We start from the raw sequence: 9,067 nt of genomic DNA on the forward strand, positions 1-9,067 counted from the left end.
CTGCTCCAGGGCTCTCCTGGCACCCCAGGGGTGCAGGAGCAGCGAGTTTAGCGTGTCCCATGGCGCCAGGCAGCACACAGCCGCTCACGCCCCTCAAGACGAGCATGGCAGGGGGACAGGGGAACCTCCGCAGGCTGTGCCTCAGGGGTTCAGCTGGAAAACAGCTCGGCCACAGCCCCTTCTCTTGGCCAGGAGACGTCAGGGAGCCGAGCACCCATCTGCCCGCAGACCTGCCAGGCCTCAGCCAGCAGCAGCACTCCAGAGATGACACCGGGGATGTGTCCTCCCCAGGGCACCCTGAATCCCCCCGCTCCCTGCATCCGCCAGCAGCGGTGCAGGCTGGGGCTCCATCTGTATCTGCCCCCAAAGCCCCTCTCTCCGCAGGGGGGGTTTCCTGCGGCCCCTGAGCACAGGCTTTGCCGTAACAGCCGCTCAGCCGCCATGTGCTCAGCCATCCTGACAGCCACCATGCTCACCCCGTGGCCTGGGGTTCCCCTGGAAAACCAGGTCAAGATGGAGCCGTTGCCCTCCCGCCAGCGGCTCCACTGCAGGCTTTGCCGCGCTCGTGCCACGGGCTCAGCCTTGTGCTCACCGGGAGGTAAAGCCACGGCAGCTGGGCCAGCGGGAGCCAGGAAGGGCCGGCGGATCAAGCAGGTTTTGGGGGCGCAGGGAAGCCCAGGGCCGGTGTTGGCCATGGCACCCTGTCCCAGCAGCAGGTTCTCGCCATGTTTGGGTGAAACCTCATGGGGCTGAGGTCAGAGGTGAAGACACTGCCCGGGTCCCCAGTCTCCCATCACCCTCCTGCTCCAGGCCAGGCTCCAGCTGAATTTCAGTCTTTGCCTTTGATCCTTAACCAGGAGCAGGAATAATCCCCTCCCCTGCAGCCTTGCCTGCCCGGGGGGGCTCTCTCTGAGCCCGTTGGCTTCACTGGAAGCAAACACAGCCCAGGGGACGGGGGCTGCCCAGCGGCCCCCAGCACACAGCCCCGGAGCAGGAGACCCCCCGGGGCTGGTGGGCGAAGGGGTAAATTGCAGGTGTGTCAGCGCGGTGTTGTTTGAGCTGACACGGCCGCCCTGCTGCGTCCCTGCTGCGGCTTGCCCCCACGCCCAGCGCTGGGCTGTGATTAGCGAGGCGGGGGCCTGCCCGCGCGTTCCCATCTCCCGTGTCACCGCCGCCACCGCCCTGGCTGGCGCTGCCAGCCAGGTGTGCCGCCCCGCCGCCCGCTCGCCCTGGGGGAGGCAACGTTGCTGAGCTCCCAATAAGGAAACCTGCTCCCTCCTGCTTGCAAAACACCTTGGACTTGGTGCTGTGCTGACGCCGCCCGTTCCCAGCAGCTCCCGGGAGGTGGCGGAGGCCAAAATGGCCTCTGTTACCCCCAGCTGGGCTGTGGCTGACAGCCCTGGGACCCTCAGAGACGATGCTCCAAACCCCGTCAGGGTTGGTCGTTGGGGTCCCAGCGAGCGAGGGACACAGGGAGGGGACGCATGCGGGGAACCGCAGTCTGAGCGTGGGGCAGACCCATGCCATGGGACCGACATGCTGTTCGTGGCGTGCAGGGACCCCCAGCTCCCAGGTCCCACGCTGCAGGACATGCAGGGCGAAGGGCTTGCTGCCTGGTGGCGGTGCCGGCTCTGCACCCTGTGCCGCGCTGGGCTGGCTGGCGTGAACCATGTCCCTGGTCTTGCCAATGAGCCACAGACCGCTGGGTGCAGAGCCCTGCTGCAGTAACGCTCACACTCCCGTGACAGCTCTTGCTGGTGCTCAGCGCGGGCTGCATGCACCAGACAGGGCCAGCAGCAGGACAGCAGTCCCAGGGGCCTCAACGCAGGGTGACCGGCAAAGGGTGGGAAACACGGCGGTGGCTGGAGAAGGACGAAGCAGGTGGCTCTGCCGAGGGCTGTGCAGTGAAGCTGGCGCAGGGAACCGCCTGCCTGCATCTCTCCGTGTTCACAGGGGACAGGGAAGGGCACAGGGGACAGGGGGGATTCGTGTCCTTCCCCACCGGTTTGCCAGCCAGGAGGGACGGGAGGTGTCCAAAAGTGCTCGGCGGGTCCAGCCCTGTCTGTCATTGGGGAACGCTGGCTGCCCGCGGGCTGTGGCAGCAGTTGACAAAAGTGCCCAGAGGAGAAACAGCCCCTGACCCCAGCGAGTCCCACGAGCCCTCCCGTCCCTCACAACAACCCTGGGTGCAAGCCCCGGGTCCCAGGCAGTGACCAGGTCCCCAGCCGAAGCGAAGGTGAAGGTCCTGGCTGGCCACCAGTGAGGCTCCAATCTCTTGGGGACGCCGGTGCAAACCCCGCCAGCTTCCAGTTCCCAAGACCCACAAGCTCTGACCCCTCAGGGAAGCGCCGTCAGACCCCAGCCGTGTCGGGACACCGAGCTGTACCGTACCCCGCACAGGGAATGGTGGCACCAGCCCCCCCAGAGCCCGCGGGAGCTCCCGGGGCAGCAGCAGAGGGGACAGGGGTGTCTGCAGCACCCAGGACAAACCCAGACGGGGCTGATGGGAGCCCCCATGTCCCCTGAGCCCACCGGGCTCCCTGGGCAGGGCCGCACAGGTGGAGAGTTATTTCTCAGGAACTGGCTGATGGTGAAAGTTGTTTCCCAGGTGTGGCCCGGGAGGAATGTGAATCCTCTGAAGTCCTCGCCTCCCCTGTAATTAGCCAGGCAAGTTTCAGCTTGGAGCTGGGCCGCCCCAGCCCCAGGCGTGGGAGCGGGCGGGGGTGACGCAGCCGGCCTGTCCCTGCAGCGCACATGTCCCCTCCTGCCCCAGGAACGCGCCCGCTGACTCACAGGGACGGCGGGGGCGGCGAGGCAGGGCAGCGCAGGGGGAGCACCCGCAGTCGGGGCGCCGGGTGGGTGCACCCCAGTGGGCTCCTGCAGCTGTGGGGCCCCGTGTCCTCCAGCCTGGATGTCCCAGGGGGAGACTGAACACCAGGATCCCAGTCCCAGGGTCTCGGCAGGCCCAGGGAAAGGCACCTCCCTGGCTCCGTGGGGTGGCTCTGGCCATGCAGGGCACCAGCCTGGCCTGGCCCTTGCCCCGAGCGTCCCCCACCCGGACCAGCTCTGCAGCCACCATCCCCGGGAAGCTGACAGTGGGTCAGTGGACCCATTTCTGGCAGGTCTGAGCCATTAGATGCCAAAGTGTTTTGGCTCATGGGGCTCTCAAAGAACAGGGCCATTGCATGGGGCTGGCAGTGCCTGGCCCGTCTCAGGGGGGTCTGTGCAGCCCCAGAGCCGGAGCCGGAGCTATGCACAGAGGCCAGGCTGGCTCAGGGCCCTGGCACAGTGGCTTGGGGACAGGGGCTCAGGGTGAGCACACTGAGGGCATTCCCCATGGGAATCACTTAGGAAGGAGCCCTGGACGGCTCTTGCATGCCATGGCTGGGTCCCTGAGCTGTGCAATTGGGGGTCGGTAATGGGCACGTGGCCAGAGCAGAGGCAGCAGCCACCAAAATGTGCCCTCATGGCAGCACAGGGGCTGTACGCCACAGCCGGGGTGCCAGCGGGACGCTTCCCTGCCAGCCTCTCGGCGCGGCGAGCAGCAAGTGGTGCCATCTGTGGCAACCAGTCAGAACTACCTACAGACATGCGTGCGCACGCCTGTGCACACCCTTACACACTTGTGCACACTCGCCTCCTCCCCTCGCCAGCTGAGAAGGGCAAGGGCCCAGCTCTGTAAGGCTCTCAGGACGCAGGCGCCGGCTCGGTGCCAGACCCAGTGACATGGCGGCTTGAACCGAGGGCCTGGATCTGCCTGTGCCAGGAGCGGGATCCGGCCATGGGGTTGCCGGGGTGCAGAGTGAGGGCAGGACCCTGGGCCCGGCTGTGACCAGCACTGATGTGATGCACGAAGCCCCTCCGGTGCGGTGGTCCGCGCCCCGTCCACCGGGCCCCACGCACGGCGTGCCCCCTGTCCCCTGCGCTCCAGGAGCCCTGCGTGGGGAGCAGCACTGGCAGGATGCAGGCAGGGAACGGTGCCCACATGGAGCACCCCCTGCACACCCCAGTGGACCCCGGCACCACACACACCCCCCACCACCCCCTGCACCCCCAACACCCTCTGCACACCCCAGCACCCCCTCTGCACAGCCCCGCGCATCCCAACGCGCCCCAGAACCCCCTACACCCCCCTGCACAGCCTGGCGCACCCCAGCACCCCCCTGAACGCCCCAGCACCCCTTTGCACAGCCCCGCACCCCACCGCTCCCGCCGCCGCGCCCCGTCCCGTCCCGTCCCGTGTCCCGTCCCGTCCCGTCCCGTCCCGCTGCGCCACCCGCCGCCAGCAGGGGGCGCCCCGTGCGCAGCGCTCCCGCCCTGCGGCGCCGCACGGTGCCCAGCCCGGCCCCCCCCTGCACGGTCCCCCTGGTCCCCCGGTACCCCCTGCACTGTCCCCGTGGTCCCCCCAGCCCGGCCCCCCCTGCACGGTCCCCCAAGCCTGGCCCCCCCTGCACGGTCCCCCTGGTCCCCTGCGCCCCGCCGCCGCCCCCCTGGCCCGGCGCGGGGCCCTCCCGGTCTCCCCGCGGGGCTGGGGTCACCGGCGGTGCCCAGGGGCTGCCCGGCCGCGCTCCGCACCGCGCGGGGGGTGTGTGTGTGCGCGTGTTTGTCCGCGCCCACCGGCGCAGGGCCGGGCCGCGCAGCCCCGCCGGACGGCGCAGCGAGACGGGGCGGGAGGTGGGGAGGGGGGCTGTTCGGTCACCCGCGTTGGCTCTCCCCCGCGGTGAGCGGCTGGGCACGGTTATTTGCGTTAAAAATAATCACAGAGGCGAAGAGCCGGTCGCGGAGCCGCAGCCCGTCGTTACCGGCACCTGCAACGGCCCAGCCCGGCAGCGCCGAGCCCGGCCCGGGCGATAATCGCCTCCCGCAGACACGGCGCTGGCGGGCGGCCCCGGCGCTGCCTTTGAACCCCCCGCACGGAAAATCATTAGCGCTGCGGGGAGGAGCCGCGGAGCGCGGCCAGGAGCGCTGCGGGGCACGGCGGGGCGGGGCGGGGCGGAGAGCGGCGGGGGCACGGCGGGGGCACAGCGCGGAGCGGGGCGGCGGGGCCGGGGGGGGGGGCGGTGCTGGGGGGCTCCGGTCCTCGGGGGGAGCTGGGGAGGGGGGTTATGGCTGGGGACCTCCGGAAGGCGCGGACTGTTTGTGTCTCGGTGATGGCTTCAGGAACCGCCTGCCACGGACGGATTAAGCGAGTAATTACAAGCGCGTGGGCGGCGACAGCGCAGCCCGGTTGCAGGGACCGCTCCGGGGCAGCGCAACGGCTCTCGGCGGGGGGCACCCCCTTCCCGTCCCTCCCCGCAGCCGCCGTGTCCCCCTGCGAGCGCTCCCCCGCCGTCCCCCCGGTGGCCGGACCCTGCTGCCCCGGGCCACGGCGGGACCCTCGCTGCCTTCTCACCGGCGCCAGCCCTGGAGGGGCACTGAAGGGGCGGCCGGGAGGGGACCGGAGGACACGCGGGTCCCGAGGCGTCACACCAAAGCCCTCCCAGAGGGGACCAAGCCCACAGCCAGGGTCCCACCCGCGCAGAGGGGCTTCCCCTGCGCACGGCAATAGAAAAGCACAGTCCATGGGGGCCGTTTCCACCACTCGTGTGTCACCAGGGTGCGTGGGGTGGGTCTGCACAGAGGCCAGGACAAGCCCCGGGAGTGGGAGAGCCCTAAATCCCGGCAGAGGCTGCCACGGAGGAGTCACGGGGCTGGTGGGGTCCCTGTCACCAGCGATGGGTTTGGCACATCCTCCTGGGGTCTTTTGGTGTAACCGGCCGCACCCCAGAGCAGGGAGAAAGCGCGATTCCTGCCCTTCTGTGAGCACGAGTGTCTCCAGGCTGATGTGAGCATCTGCCTCACCCCACTGCCAGCGTCACGGGTGTCCTGAAGCTGGGGTTCCCACATGTGGCGTGGAGACCTGGCTTGGAGTCACTGTAGGTGCAGCAGGTGTGGGCACAGAATGAAAGCAGCAGCCGCTGGCTGTTTCCTGCAGTCAGCATGGGAAAGTACGCGCGCAACTCCCTGCCCGCTCTGCCGTGCTCAGCGAGGGGAGAGGAATGAACAGACAGGGTGTGATCCTGTTTCCACACCGGCAGAATGAGACATGAGGAAATGCAAGAGCTGCTGCTATCTGTGAGACAGACACTGAAAAAACGTGGGAAACTCCAAAGGTTGGAGTTTGCTGCAGAGATGGAGCTAAAGCAATTCGTGATAGCTTGGGAGTTTGGCTCTGCTCAGGCACAAAAAAACATAGAGTAAAACAGGTGCTGATTTGCTGTCCGTCTGTCTTCCCTTCGCCAGCCGAAATGACCCTCTCGTCATGCCTCTGACTCTGCAGAGAGATTCATGGGGAGAGCCCTGGTCCCGCAGCTGCTGCGGGGTGACTCTGGACCAGGGAATCCCCATCTCTGGTCCGTGGCTCTGCGTATTGTTACTGGGCTGAGCCCCAAAGCGTACGAGCTGGGACGTCAGCGGGGTAAGAGGGAGCCAAGCTGCTCACAGCACTGAGCTCGCTGGAATGGGTTCCTCGTCCCCAAGTGGGGACAGAAGAGCCAGGCCAGTCCTTGGAGACTTGTCGGCAGTCACAGCGCTTGGATGGCTGCGAGGACGAGCAACTGCAGCAGGACCAGGGGGAAGAGCTTGAACGGTCTGTTGAAAGACCATCTAGTGCCAGACAGGTCTGTGAACCCCGATGCAAGGCGGAATGAACCCCACCGCTCCTCGCTACCCAGCCCCGTCACGCAGCGTGTGACCTGGCTGTGTTCACAGCACTGATTCACTGGGAATCACTCCCGTCAGGGGATCTCCTTGGCACATGCTGTGCCCGAACGGGCAGAGTGGGTCTCAGGCTGGGGAGCAGCTTCGCGCTCCAGCAAGGTGCTCACTGGTGGAGGTGGCTTGCGAAGCATCAAATGATGGAGGGTCAGGGCCTCACCTGATGCTCTGCAAACAGCTTGGGGCACGGGCCAACACAGAGGAGCATCACCCTCTCCCACACTCACCGAGAGGAGGAAAAGGCCTGTCGAGAGCCCACCGTGGCCCTGATGCGGGGCTGCCGATGGAGGCTGCCTGCAGAGTCCCACAGGCAGAGCGGGGTCTGGCTCCACCGTTGGAGCCCAGAGAAGGACAGGATGGAGTCGCTCCCCTTGTCTTCCCTCCACTCGCTCCTTCGCCCTGCTGGCTCCATTGCTGCCTCCTCCCCTTCCCAGCTAAAGGGGACGAGGCCGTGCTGCCCGTGTCCCCTCCATCCTGCAGGCAGCACAGCGGGGGATAAAAGGGGTGAGCATCCCCCATCCCCCTGCAGCTTGGGCAGCCGTGGCTCGTCCCGCTGGCTGATGGCTCAGCGCCCTCAGCCTGCCCAGAGGGAGTTTCCATTGCACACACACCGCGGAGTTTCCTTTCACGGTAACAGATCTAGGATCGCCTTTTTCCAGATAATGTGGGGGGGGCTGTCAGGACACGTCCTAGCAGATGATAAAGAATTAGCAGCTGAGATAGAAACAGAGACAGCGTATTTCACTCCACACCTTGATATATTTGTTACCCGTTTTGGTGTTGTTCAAACTTACAGAGCAAAGCTGTCAGCAAGGGGAAAGGCTGTGCCTGCCATTCCTTCCATGCAGGAGCCACCGTTCCCAGGGCTGCATCCTTCAGTTAGTTTCTCCTGAGCCGTGCGTTGCCACGGACAGCACTCAGGAGAAGCTGGCCCACAGGGGAAACTCAATGACTCCTAATTAGCTCTTATTCACGGCATTAAAAGCACAATTAAGTGATATTGTTTGAGGCAAATGCAACACACTGACCCTGGCTTTTTCACACCAGCCCTCACCACGCTGGGTTACCCGCACTCTGCTTGTCCCTCCTAAGGTGTAATTTCACCGCCCTTCCTATGTGAATGGAGGAGTTCAGTTCTTTCTTTCCCCTGCAGCACAACAGAGGGAGAGATAGCATCTCCGGCATGCTTCTTGCTGGAACAGACTCCGATACCATCTCCTGAACATTATGATGTGTTTGGGTGTTTTTTTTTTTTTTATCTCAAGGGAATTTACTGTGGGTGAGCGTTTCAGGAGAGCCTGGGAGATTGAATTCTTCTGGTAACATAAAGCAGCTGAAGCGGTGCACGCTCCTCGGTACAATCACGCCCCGTCGACAGAGCCAGCACAAGGGGAACCGTGTGCGAAGGGTTTCTCTCGTCAGAGCGGGGCCAGTTCGGGGATTGCCCTTTAGCAGCCCAGCCAGAGGTCAGGGCAGCAGCTGACTGGCAAGAACATTGATCAGAAAAGACCAGAAAAAGCTGATATTGCAGGACAATCTCCAGATCTCATCTGAGGCTCCTGTGCCAGCTGTAATAAAAGAGCTTAAAGACGGGCTGAGGTTGTGATAATAGAGAAAGAAAAGCCCTCAGCCCGGGGGTTTCCAGCCTGTGGGGCTGTGGCGGGGCTGTGTCTCCGTTTAGGGCAGTTGTCACCTTCAGGCTGAGTCGCAACTTGGCCTAAAACGTGGTGGGGGTGACCTGAGCAGGGGGACAGAACTCACAGCGCAGTTTCTGGCCCACGTGAGGGGCTCGTAGCCAACATGGGAATTGCCCGGAGCAGGAGGGTGTTTGCTAGAGCAAACCTGAGCGAAGCGAGCGCATCTGGAAGAACTCAGAGCAAGGGTGGCCAGGGAAGGGCCCCCGAGCACAGCTCCCCCACGGCGGCTGTTGGGTAATCCCGTACCCCCCACCACGGAGGGAAGCGGGCCAGCAGGAACACTAGTCTTCACCCTGCCAGGTTGTCCCAGGATTTCCCTGCAAGCTGAGCACCATCTGGCATGCTCTGCCGTTTGCCAGCCCGGGGTCGCTCCCAGGTCCCCTCCTTTCCCCCAGCTCTCTGAGGGACGGGGCACGTCTGCATCCCAAACCCCCAGATTTCACAGCTTGGGGAGTCAAAAATCCCAATCTGAAGCCAATCAGTTCTGAGGCAATGCTGGCCAGAGGCTGGTGCCCTCCACCAAGTCTGGTTTTGGTTAAGCCGTTTCCTCGGTGGCCGCCCAGAAAAAAATCACACCACCTCTCCTGGAGCTGCTGAGGAAGGAGAGAACGTGA

This window comes from Rissa tridactyla, chromosome 19 (assembly GCF_028500815.1).
Source record: "Rissa tridactyla isolate bRisTri1 chromosome 19, bRisTri1.patW.cur.20221130, whole genome shotgun sequence".
Classification (NCBI taxonomy): Eukaryota; Metazoa; Chordata; class Aves; order Charadriiformes; family Laridae; genus Rissa; species Rissa tridactyla.